We start from the raw sequence: 13,969 nt of genomic DNA, 5'->3' as shown, positions 1-13,969 counted from the left end.
TAGATCCATGCACCACTACATATATTGTGCCATCAAGTGGTCAAGGTGCTAATACCTAGCCCATTCACCACAATATTACCATTCCTAACAGGATGTATGCAAAGGGGGCACACATAAGGTAAGGGCTGTCAAAAAATGGATATTAAGTAATGTCCAGAACACTGTCACAACTCATGGTTATTGCAGCTTTGTCTGCATGGTACATGTGTGACAAGGGTTAGACATCATTGGTAACTATGGAATTTCAGTAATTGTTTAGGGATTGTAATCAATGTCCAATGCTGAGCCTGCACAGTGTATCCATGGGATAATGTCTTGGCACTGCCATTGGGCACACCCCTGACATACAGTGGACTGTATCTCACGTATGGCACACACACATTGGCTGTAGAGTGTGCAATGGGTTGCCAGACAAAATAATCAGCCATGGATGCAGAATCACTATCCAAACAAATGACCCATTGCCAGAATCTAAGGATTTATTGGGACAGTGCACCGCCAAATAATTCTCTGGGTCGAATGTAGGCAGAGTTTTTTACACTCACTATGTACATGAGCTGCACACTTGGCACACAAATCTGCGGTCTTGATTCGGGCCTAGAGCAAATCCAGATAAACATGTGAAGACTGATGTACTGGTGTATGTCCTAGGTAGCAACTGGTTTGCCAGTATCAACAATGCTTGAAATATGTCAGCATGTTTGGCTACTATTCTCTGTATAACAACATCACACAGATCATAGCAATACACATCACTCATTGTCACTCACATGACAGAACAAGTGCATTGTAGCAACAGTAACAATTTATCCCATACATGTTTTAGGCTCCAACATTGCAGTCAGGTGTGGGATGTACTACTATGCCCAGCATTGTTTAACAATGTCTGAGATACAACATCAAACTGAGTGGGAGTGGACCTAGCCATATATGTTGCATTTGGCTAATGAAAAGTACAGCACTGAGATGATTTCACACCTCAAAATCATTCAGTCATGGTAAGAGTTACCTAGGTTGTGGCATGCTGGAAGAAATGCATACCCATGTTTAGTGGAGGATGTGGATGGACAGCTTTGACACAGCCACAGATCCTTGCAAATACAACACAGGAGGTCACTTGGAGACAATACAAGTGCTTTGGCAGGTGAATGTCATGTGTGTGTGGCACCCATTACATCTCACAAATAGCGTCAATGGAACCATAGCTATCAAGTAGCCAGTAGTAGGAGACGTGTACATCTACAAATTCCACAAGTCACATGTTGCATCATGTCCATGTATGACCAGACAATGTTGCTGTAGAAGATGTTTAAAAAGTGCAAACTAAAGAATGGGAGCAATGTAGGAGACAATACATACCTTAACAGAAATGCAGGAAAACATGGAGAAAGGACACACATATACCAATACTGACTGTACAACACATCAATGTCTACATGTCAACATTTAACATATGTACAGAGAGGGTGGCCTGGTCAGTACATAACCCAGGCATGTTGGCCTCTAGCATACCACGGTATTTGCTTATTGCATGCCACCATGACAGGAGGCAGTGACAGACAACACCATGGCACATTTCCAATATTGAAGTCACAACAGATATACAAGACCTAAACAAGCTGCCCATGGAAACAACTAAGCACTTCAAATAATAAGACATATCCTACATGTGCAAGCACCTGAGATCTGTACATGAGAGGGAAAGTCTGACATCAAGTACCGCAGAGAAAAATGTGAAATCCTGGTCTTTATGACCACAACTGTGCATGTGTCAGTCTGCTGGGAAGGGTGCATAGTTCTGCTTTGTAGCAATCATGAAGAGTATAGATCCCTGCTCAATAAACCCACACACCACTGCTCTGGCTACATTAATGTATGACATTGTCAGGGGCCTGATGCTTGTGCACAGGGGGCTGAGTAAACTGGAGCACCATTAACCTGCCCCTTCACATGCCGGTTTCTGTTGCCATACAAACTCACACAGTGGTGATGATGAGTAGGCTGGCATTTATGGCAGACTGCAACGCTGCTGCACAGTGGTATGCCATTGTATGTGACAGTCATCACAAACATGATGTTGACAAATGTGAGTGCCCAGTTGGAAGCATGCACACATATACCACATATCTCAGCACATGTGTACCACTAAAATGATTCAGGCATTGTAATGTCACTGATTAGACTACACATGCATTTGTAAAATGCCAACATTTGTCTTTGCAGGAAGATAGTAATGTGAGGTTTCACATCCCATGAACACACCACTTTCGTCATATGTTACAGAAATTACACAACATTTGTCTTTACACACACATCAACCTTCACTAACATGTGAATGTAACATCTCCTGCAACAAAGATGCACGGGGAACCAAAAGGCACACATGTAGCACAGCAACATGAAGTAAAATCCAACAACACACCACAGAGTGGGCACACAGGCACACGCAAATTGCCAGGTGTCACGTGATGTCAATGCAGTCCAAGTCCACTGAATACTCTCAGTACAAATTGTCATGGTTGTCACATGCCTTACGATAGGTTGGACATAGGCCATCATATATATTGTGTTGTAGGTATGTGTACATTTGTATCTCAGACATAACAATGTAGTCCACCCACAAATTAGTATTCATACACATATGTACACACATAGCACACATGTGCCAACATGTATGTGGACACAGTGTAGCTACACATGCACATATGCACAAGGTATGAGTAATCGCATGCCGCAGACACATAGACAAATCTATGGAATTGATATACCAATGTCACTGTAAGGACATTACTGGATAGTCATGCACATGTAGCCATACCACATGTACAACATTGTAGCACAGCCCATGTGACATGTTAAGTGAATCAGGGTGCACTCAAGGCCTGCAATGCAAAGATCTACACAATTCTGTCATGTGTAAAAAACTATTACGCAAACGCATTAACTCCACACTGCAACGTAAGTAAAATGATGCCTGGGCCCTGAGCAGCAATTACACGTTTGCATGCATTTTAACGCTCCATGGTGAAAAATCGATGCATGACCGTCATACGTCAACATTTGTCATGCATACGGATATACCATACAAATCCCCTAAGCTAAAAGATGCCTAGCCCCTGAATGTCTATCACACGTCCACAATCAATTTCACGCAGAAGGTGAGAAAAATGACATATGACCGTCTGAAACAGGATATCCTGCCTGCAAACATGATACAGTGAGTTCACTTTCACTTCACAGTCTTATTGGCTGTGACTGTGTTAGGGTGGATGGAGCTGGCGCTGTAGGAGTTTTGGAGTGTTTGTAGTAATTAGTGTGCTGTGTCCTGTAGGTGTTGTGTTTTATTTGTCTTTAAACTTGTCTTTTGTATTGTAAGTGTACTGTTTTTGTTTCTGTATTGTGGGGTATTTGTCTGGGGTAGTATAGTTGTTGGGGTAGTTGGGTTAGGTGTTAGGTATATTTATTTTTTGTTTTGGGTGAACTGCATGTGCAGTCCAGTATTTCTGGGAAAGGGAGGATGGCGCGGATATCGGCCGATGAGCTGGGGGGTTTTATATGGCTGGTTCAGCACTTCCTCCCCATGATGCTGCAACTGGGTGGCCATGTCATTTTTGGCTACTCCACAGATGCAAGGAGGCGGCAGTGGGCAAGGTGCTCCACCACCTAACACGGATTTTGGGACAGGAAGGAACGACCACCAACTCAAGCATCGCTGGGCAGAACTCGTTCCAAGGGAGCAGGATCTGCTGGATTATCTGGTCATAGACATTGGTGGAGCTGTTGGTAAGTCACCCATTTCCATACATTTCCTTTCTTTTGCATGTGCATGACAGTTACAGATACGGTTGAGTGCTGCATGTAATGGTTGTGGACCTGGACATGTTGTATGCTACCTGTATGCAGAGTCCCAGCCCCACCTTAGGCCGCAATGCAAATGTACAATAATGAAGCCGATGCAGGGCAGATGTACCATTTTCACTGTGCAACCGCATAGGGCAAATCGGTAAAGAGCAGCATCAAATGAGGCCTGCGCCATGCATCATGTATGGAAGGGTGTCCCAAAACCTGTTTGGGAGGCAAATGTATAAGTCACTCAGAAAAATTAGAAATCCCTTATTTCAATTTTTAATGCACCTTGAATGGCTGCTGAGAGCAAGTGTGATATGGGGGCATATAAATGTATGGTATGGGCCCCCATGTACTCAGCAGAAGTTGTGATGATCTGTTGCAACTCCTGCTGAGTAAATCATTTACCTACACATAAATAGATGTAGTTGGACACTACCTGCTTCGTGCTGTGCCTTAATTCTCATTAGGCATACACATGGCGGGTGTAAGGGGTCCACTGAGGGCCACACGGACTGTATAGATGCAATTGGTGCTGCACCACTGTTGTTCTATCGGCCCGTTTGTGTCATTGGCCAAGGCCATGTAAGGGAGCTTGACTATGCACTGGGTCCATACTACTAGCACTTCCCTGTTCCAGTTCATTGGGTATCACATACACCCTATACTATGGGGGTCATTACAACCCTGGCGGATGGCGGAGAACCGGCGGTAAGACCGCCAACAGGCTGGCGGTCTTACCTAGGTGAATTATGACCATGGCGGTTACCGCCATGGTCATCTGCCGGTTCTCCGTCCCGCCCGCCAGGGCGGAAACGACCGCCGGGCTGGAGACCTGGGTCTCCAGCCCTGCGGCCGTCAGTATACCGCTGGCGGTATTTGGACCCGGCTTACCGCAGTGGATTTCCTGCGGTTTCAACCGCCATGAAATCCATGGCGGTAAGCACTATCAGTGCCAGGGAATTCCTTCCCTGGCACTGATAGGGGTCTCCCCCACCCCCTGCCCCCACCCCGACTCCCTCCCCTACACCCCCACCACCCCTGCCACCCCCCAAAGGTGGCAGGGCCCCCCTCCCCACCACGACCCCCAACATAACATTACAGACATACCCAGAGACATACACGCACTCATTCCCTTACACACAACACCCCCGCAAGCATACACGCACTCACACCCCCCCACATACCCACACGCACACTTCCATGCACGCACACAACACCCTCCCAACCCCCTCCCCTAACGGACGATCGACTTACCTGTTCCGTCGATCCTCCGGGAGGGGACGGGAGCCATGGGGGCAGCTCCCCCGACACCGCCACACCAACAGGACACCGCCACAGCGAATCACAGGACGTGATTCGCTGGGCAGTGTTCTGTTGGTGTGTGGTGGAGGTGGAGCAACCTCCACTTCCCCGCCGCCCGCAAGTATGGCTGTTGGCGGCTCTCCGTCGGAATAACGACGGAGAGCAGCCAACAGTCATAATACGCCGAGCAGCAAACCGCCTGCACAGGCGGTCTTCCACACAGCGGTCCCTCGGCGGTCTTGCAAAAAGACCGCCGAGGTCGTAATGACCCCCTATGTCTTTTACCACACACATGTGCAGAGTCAGTTCCACAGGCCTGCCACTTCTCACAAACAGTATGGGGCTGCCCTGCAACTGGCCCATCACTGGCACATTACTCAGTAACCTGCACCAACAAATGCATCCTTGGACCACAGAGCAAGTGTGTCTGTGTTGATGCATATTTCTATGCCCATGTTCTTATCCCTCCCGAGACAAATAATGGTAAACCATGGCAACAATGGCTGGCCACACACTATTGGCATTACATCCATGATGTCAATGTGCAGTTAGGTACAACTATTTTCACATGAGTAAACTCCCATAGCATTATTGATCGTGTGTGTGCTTTGTGTTGGCACACACATATTACTTACTTCACTGAAGGATGCATCACAGCATTCCTCAACACCTTGGAAAATCTACACAACCCCTGGGCAGTAGTTTGTCAGTTTGCTATGACAATGAGGTAGATGTCTACATCTGAGGCAGGCTCAACTGCTATGGGTGTCACAATGGGACAGCCACTGCAACAACCATCGCATGCCCCTCAGATGCAAAATACAGTGTCAAGCAGTCACATATGGTCATGGAGGTGTAGAGCTAACAGACACCTGCATGACAATGCCATGTATAAATGGTGCACTGAGAAGCACCACAGGAGTGTCAGGGACAGTGATAGTTTGTAGGTGCATGGGTCTACATTACCTGAGACTATGTGTGATTGACCAATCATAGATGTTTGTCAGTTGCTCTGATCTACAACTAGGTTGACTTGCTCACTCATCCTAACAAGTTGACAGTGAACAATGTCGTCCATTAACTGATATGTACAAATTACACTAAGAAATGTTTTCCATTCATGTCATGCAGGTGGACCTGCGCCCTACACCGTAGGAGAGGTTGCTCGATTTGAAGACCTGATGCATCCAGTAAGTGTCATCTTGTGCATCATGTGTGCTAATCCAGGGTTTGGTATGAGTCATTCTAAAGTGTGGAATGCTATGATAGCTGGGTTTGCCAGACCAATGATATGATATCATTGGAGAATGGACATCATGTATATTGGAATGTTGTGCAATGAGAATGGCTTGCTTGCAGTTCAAGGGGCAACGTGTGCATGCATGGAATTGTGTGAAATAGGACTTGTAATGGCTGGCCACTTAATCATTGATGTCTACCATGATGCATCTCCGGGAAGCTGTTAATGTACATAGCATGCCTGTTGAAAACCACTTTGTCACAGCACCATTGTCAGCACTGTGTGCCACACCTAGCTTACACTTACTGACAAGATGGTACAGATGTTGGTTATATCTGCATATATAATAAGTCCGTAGTATTGCAAGGAACAGTATTGCGCTGCAGTGGGGAAGGGAATCTACTTTTTTTTTTATTGTTGGGGGATAATGTTGGTGTATTTGTGTAGAAATATATATATATATATTATATATATATATATATATATATATATATATATATATATATATATATATATATATATTTGTTTAGGCCAGTGGTTAGGTTAGTACATGTGCAGTCATAATTTATGTTGTCCTACTTTATCTTGTCTCTTAAGGGGGTGAGGGGCAATGTTTATAGTGTGATAATACATGTGTAAGATAAGTTTAGAATAGGTTAGATAGGTGTAGTTGATAATTAGTTATAGTTAGTATAGATTAGTTTAGCATATGGTAGGTTTTAGATATTATTTTGGTATATGGTTTTAAAATAAATCCTGTTCATCTTAGCCCAATAATTTTGTAATTTGATTGAGTGTCTAGGGGTTCTCATGAGTGCACTGGCCAAGTTGTGGAAATGGCCTAGGCTATGCTTACTGTCTTAATTTCCAAGGTTTCCCATGGGCATCCCCTATGACCAAGGAGCTGTCAGAATGGCTGCTACATAGTGTCTCCTAGTGCATACATTTGCCATCCAGTGTTCCAGCCATTTACAATGTGTATGTATACATTATCTTGGACAGGTAAATATGGTACTTCACCTGCCATTAGTGGGGTCCTGCAATTTTATCGTTGGCAAGTGTGGTACATCTGACAACAGGCAAATTTGGAACTGATAAGGTTAGCTTTTCCTGTTCCACACAAATAAGCTGTACTGGTACTCCCATCTGGGTAAATTACCACTGATTTGGTTCAGAGCTATACATGTCATATGTCTACTTCAAAGGATATCAGTTCAAAATCATATAGTACATACAGTAAGTTGGTTGTAGCCATAATTCATCTTTCCTATTTTAGGATCCTAGTGTGTGGCTTAGTGTCTGACGGTCATGCACTCATGTACTGATATTCTGTACACATTGACATGGATTGATACAATGCTATCTTTTAGCTGAGTAGATGGATCACAGTAAACATAGAAATGCTACATGTGTACAAAGTGCTTTATTTACAGGTGCAATTGTAATTGTGATTTCTATACATTATCCATTTCACAGACCCCATGAGTAAACGTTAGCCATATGTAGCACAATCGGAGTCCAGGGTTGAGGGACATGTCATGAGACATGGTTAGGAGTGGTGTGCATTAGTGAGGTGTTTAAGAAATTGCCAATTGGTATGTAAGAGACAATGACAGCACATAGCAGACAATTTAAGAGTGGTTAGGTGCAGAAGGCACATTTCCTACTGTCACAACACTAGCATGATCTTAAGCCCAGAACTAAGGAGAAACTGTCCATTTGGCACAGACTGGTGTTACTGGGTGCTTTTCCTTGTGAATGTTATTTCTTCCACATCTTCAACCTCTGATGTGTGTGTGGTGCCTCCTGTGCCATGGCTAATGCTGTTGTAGAGGTAGAGGGAGCAACACCCACTTCATGTGATAGAGATGTGGAGTCAAAGGTCCCAGGCAGCTGACATCTGTGGCAACACATAAGGCATCACTGCTGCAAGGAGGAACTGCTGATTTTTCAACACGCAACAACGTCACAGTGGTACGCAGCCATGTTTTCCTGGATGGGAGACCACTTCCCACTGTATGGACTCCAGGGTATTTTGCATGCTACTGGCAGTTAGGGAGGGCATTTGTTGTAGCCTCTGCTCCATGCAGCAGCTATATCAGCCAGAGACTGCTGGAGTCCATGTGGCGGGTAGTGGGTGCCTCTAATGGCAGCAGAGTTGTCCTTATTTGGACTGAGGCATGTCCGCACACTCCCTCCAGGCTGCCTGCCATGGTCTCCATCCCCATTGGCACCTGCTTGGCCAACTCAGTCCAGGGTTGTGTGAGTTCTGGCTGGTGGCGTGTGTTGGTGGCTGGGTGGTTCATGTGGAGACCCCGCAACACTGTGCGTCCTCCCTGCGACTGGAGGTGGTATATGGATTGATCCTAAGACATCCTGGAGAGTCTGTTCATTAATGATTGGCAGCTGGTCATCCATGTCATCAGAAAAATCCAGGACAGGCAGGTCGGCAGAAGGTAAGCCATCATCCTCAGCAATGAGATAGTGTAAAATCAATATTCGATTGCATTGGCTGTTGACATGGGACATCATGTATTTGCCACTGGAGGCTCAGTGACATGTCACTGACCCAAGGTTCTGGTTGTACCTATATGTAGCATTGTCCATCACAGATGGGTCAAGCTCACTAGTAACGGATAATGATGGAGTGCAATGCTGTGCTAAAAGTGGCAGCGTCCCGCTGCATCATTTTCACAAGGCAAGGTGCCGTATTTATTTGTATATGGTGCACCCCTGTGTTTTCCCCAAAGCTGGTGTTAAATTGAACTGCCTAGCACCAACGCAGGCATCCTTGCACCATCGTGCAAGAATGTCTGCTTTGAAAGGTTTGCTTGTTTATGTTTAGGAAGGTGTCCCTTCCTGCACTTACACAAGCACTACTGGCATATTGGACACTTTTGGCAGAATGCAGCACACATAGTAGTGTCAAAGAGTAATTTTGAAAAATATATTTTTTTGCAGAAAGGGACACCTTCCCGCACAGTGACAATCATGTCTGTCATTTTGCTCTTTCTATGTCAGATGCAAAATGCAGCACACATTGAAAAAGCAAAAAACAAGGAGGAATAAAAGTATACCTCTTTGTTGCGCCCTGCTAACACCACCCCTGGGGTGGCGTTAGATTTTGGTGCTGCCTCAGGTTTACTAAAACTCATAAATCTGAGGCAGAATCAAACTGCAATGGGTGTTGCTGTGGCATGCCCACAGCAACATGCATTGCATGCCCCTTCCACGCAAAACGTCTGCGTGTGAAGGGGCCGTATTTACAGGGTAGCTTGACGCTACCTTGAAAAAATGGCACAGGGCATTGTGCCACCAGAGCATCACGAAAAGTGATGCTACGGTGGCGCTTGAGGCTCATATATATGCCCCTAGGTATTTTGGGGCATATGTAAGTGCCCCAAGTGCCACCTGAATGTAACTTTCTGATGAGGCTCAGGTGACACAATACCCTGCTGCGCATGTACTAGGTGGCATGGAGCCACTTTTTGTGCCTTGATGCCACCTTGTATATATGGCCCCTTCACACCCAGCACTTTGTGTGGATAGTGTGCAATGGGCGTTGCTGTGAGCGTACCTCGGCAACACCCATTGCGTTTTGACACTGCCTCAGAATTTGGACAATTTGTATACCTGAGGCTGGACCAAAACCTGCCCAGGGTGGGTTTAGCATGGCAAAATCTAGGAGTAAAGCTTACATTTTTACTGCATTTCTTGATTTTACTATGTGTGCTGCATTCTGCTGCACAAAGAGTAAGAGCAAATCACACTTTAAGTTTGTTGTTGTGAAGGACAGTGTTCCTTCCTGCACATAAACTTTCTCCCCCTCAACGCAGACATCCTTGCACTATGGTGCAAGGGTGGCTGCATTGGTGCACAATTTCTGATTTTCACTTGTGCAGGGGTGTACACAGGGATGCGGTGTATTCTTATGAACATAGTGCATCCCGGCGTTTTGAAAATGATGCTGCGTGATGCTGCCTAATTTTGCACAGCAGAAGGCACCATCATTTTCTGTTTGATCTAGCCCTCTATCTTGTCAAATGCTGAGATTGCAGCCACTTGTACAGCTGCACACATGATGTTCACATACATGCACAATGTGCTGCATGCATTTTGGTTTGTGGCCATCCCCATATGATGCATATGGTTGTGAGTGAGTTGTTGTGGGTTCACCCTGTATGGGTTGTGTTCCACAGGTTGCAAGCTTTAGGGAAGATTTATTCTCTTTTGGACTGGCTCAGGGCAGCCTCAAAATGTGCTGCAGTACACTGCAGCAGTTTAGATGCACAGTGATGTGCCATATTTACTTGAATACAGTACAGCCCTGCAATTCCCCCTGCGCCTGCACAGATTTGTACTCCCTGCACCAAGACAGGCATTGTTGCAGCATGATTATTAAGTGCCTTCCTTGAAGTGATGGTTTGTTCATGTGCAGGGAGGTATCTCTTCCTGCTCATGTACAAGCTATTTTTGATGAGAGGGTATTTCAATTTGTGCTGGAAGATGCAGCACACATGAGTAAAGGCAATGCGATATTGAGGAAGGGAAGCATTTTGACCAGAGACACCACCCCTTGGGTGGTATTGATTTCCGTCCCAGTCTCTGATGTCTATGTTGTGTTGGTACAGGGGCTTTGACTATATGCTATGGGTGTTGTACAGCCACATTATTTGCACGTGCCTACCAGGCAATGTGGTACTTATTTACATGGTGGAGTATAGCCATAGTGAGTGGCCTATGATGACATTGTGTAAATGTTGGAGTGCATTGCACAACCAAAGCGTTGGTACATGTGTGGCTTGGATGAGGATGGTGCATCTTGATTCACGGCTTATGTGTCCAGATGCAACCCTTTAGCATGCATTGAATGTGCCTTATGAGCCTCCCCTTCTGCCATTAGTGGAGTTCCAGATATCCCCCCTGCAACCTACGCTGCATTTGTGGTGGTTCCTGGTAATCTGCTCTGTCCTGTCCTACGATTCCAGTGACAAGCTCCTCTGGGATGACCACTGCAACCATTTCCTGCAGCTCACCCAGGTCCTCGTGTGGTGCAGGACTTAAACCTCTACTCTGCAGTGCTGCCTTACAGTTCCTGGTGAGTTTCTCCCTAGTCCTGCACGTGCAATCATCCCAGCGCTTCTTGACCCCCTTGACAGTCCTCTTCACATCACTGACACTGTAGATTTTGTCCACTATTGCCTGCTAAATTGTGTCTTGCCTACCAACTGGCAATTTGGAGGTGACAAAGAGCTGGTGTTGGTGCTCCCTCACCTCTCTGACCAGGATGTCATGCTCCTCCTTGCTAAAGCGACACTTGAGCTTTCTCTTCTCCTCCTGGGACTTTGCTGGACCCTTCTGGCTCGTACCTGGGTGTTTGGGGTCTCCCTGGGGTCTCTCCTGCCCTGATGTTTCCATCTTCTCTTGCAATTGCATTCTTTCCTGCTTGTGCCTTTTGTTTTAATGTTAATGCGGTGTAAAAATGGCACTAACCTGGAGCACATTTTTCGTACTTTTCCCCAAAAACTTAAAATGTAGGTATATTTTGCCTATTTTCTTGGTCCCCACCAGGGGAATCCACCAACCCAGGGTACTTTTATAATCCCCAGGATCTTGGGAAAGAGGATGCAAATTTGGCATGGATACTTTAGAGGTAAAGAAGTTATGCAGCCCTATACGAGTCCTACCTCAAAAAGTAAAAAAAGGGCTCAGCACTGGAATGGGAAAGGCCCAGCAGATAAGGGATTAAGAGCAAAGGGATGCATGTTGAGCAAAACTGGAGGACAGCTGGCTTATTTATGAAAAAGTCAAGCAGTGCAACAAGTCACCTTTCTGTGCTACACTGCACTGCGTGACACGGAGAGGGTAGGACTCCAACCTATTTGAGGCAATATGGTACGTTCCTGCTGTTTCCTCTGCACTGGTGCCCTTTTGGCAGCCTAGCGCCAATGAGACACCCTTGCACCATGATGCATGTGTTGTACATTCTGTGGGAGGAGACACCTTCTCTGCATAAAAACAATCTTGAGGGGTATATTCCTCTTTCTGCATTCTGCAGTACACATATTGTCAGGAAGTAACGAGGAGAAATAAAGATATTTCTCCTCGTTACACCTCTCCTGGGAAGGCGTTTCTTTTTGGAGCGTTCCTAGGTTTATCAATGCTGGTAAATATGGGAATACATCAAAAACCATGGGAGCTGCATGGGAACACTCATGCAGTGCCCATGGAACTTTTTTCCAGGGCAGAGTAAGACAAAACAGCGATTTGCGCTGCATTGCCTATGTCCAGATTTATGGAGCTACTCAGAGCCATGTAAAGTGGCCTTGCGTGGCTTTGTAAATCTGACCTAATGTTTGTGTTGCTCTTACACAGCATTGTGTTGGGCAAGAGCTACGCAATCCAGCTTGTAAAGAGGTCCCATGTATTTACCTACAGCTCCAAACTGAGCACTTATACTAGGATAAGACAAATGTCTGCCCCTAATCAAACCAGAAGCAGGAAAGGAGGTAATTGGCAGAACATATGGGAGTAGACATAGGGTTGTCAGGCATGGCACACAACATTAGTCTTCATACTGCTGGGCTTCTGAATTTTACATTCAGAATTTAAACAAATGCCCGCTTAACATTCCTTTACTTGCAACAGAAGCCTCAATGCTATCACAATAACAGTTATTTTCTTTTTGTGTGAGATGACTCCATGTATCACTACTTTCTAATGGTCATTGAGTTGCTAATACACAAAGATAATAGATGTACTAATGGTACAGGGGCAAGCATGGTGTCCAATCAATGTTGAATGGTAATCAGGGATGTGGAATTCCTATCGCCCGGCGCCCGGGACATCTTGTTTGGGGTCAAGGGCAACAAGTTTTTATGTTTACTTTGTCCTTGGGACAAGTAAGCCCAACCCCCTGCAGCACAAACCCTTTGGCTGCCTGTTTACAGAGAGTTGAACTCTCTGCAGTTGAGGTAATGTGTTTCCAAAGGATAATGCTGTTCGAACTTGTATTTATGGTTCATTATTTGAAAGCCTTCATTATTAGGGTGCGTGCTGTAAATAAATGTTTTAAGGTCACACTTCACTACTGACGTTGGTTCCAGTACAAAAAAAAAAAACGTGTACACACATGTTTGAAAAGTTTAGGCTAAGAGGCTAAGTATAATGCTCCCAGAATGCTCTCTGATTATATGCAAATGAAGTGTCATTTAGTAAAATGTGTTGATGCATGCTAGTATTTCCCAAAAATATTTCTAATGGAAAATCAGTGTAACCATTTTCAACACGATTATAGGAAGCATGAAAATAAACAAACACTGACAAAGCCAACTGATCTGACATATTTTTATAAGTCTTTTAGTTTCATCAATGCGTGTCTTGTTTTGACATGGCTTTTGTAACACTTTATTGTTGTGGGAGCTACCAGGCCCTCAAAATTGTAACAAACATTGGCAAAGCCCCCCCAAAAAGTTTTTGAACTCTTAAAGCACACGTTGCCACCAGCGGCATAACAAAGGCCCCGCAGCCGCCCTCCAGGGGGCCCCGTCAGCACAGCACCTGCCCTGAGTGAGTCTG

Source organism: Pleurodeles waltl, chromosome 5 (assembly GCF_031143425.1).
Source record: "Pleurodeles waltl isolate 20211129_DDA chromosome 5, aPleWal1.hap1.20221129, whole genome shotgun sequence".
Lineage (NCBI taxonomy): Eukaryota > Metazoa > Chordata > Amphibia > Caudata > Salamandridae > Pleurodeles > Pleurodeles waltl.
This window is presented reverse-complemented; position numbering follows the sequence as displayed.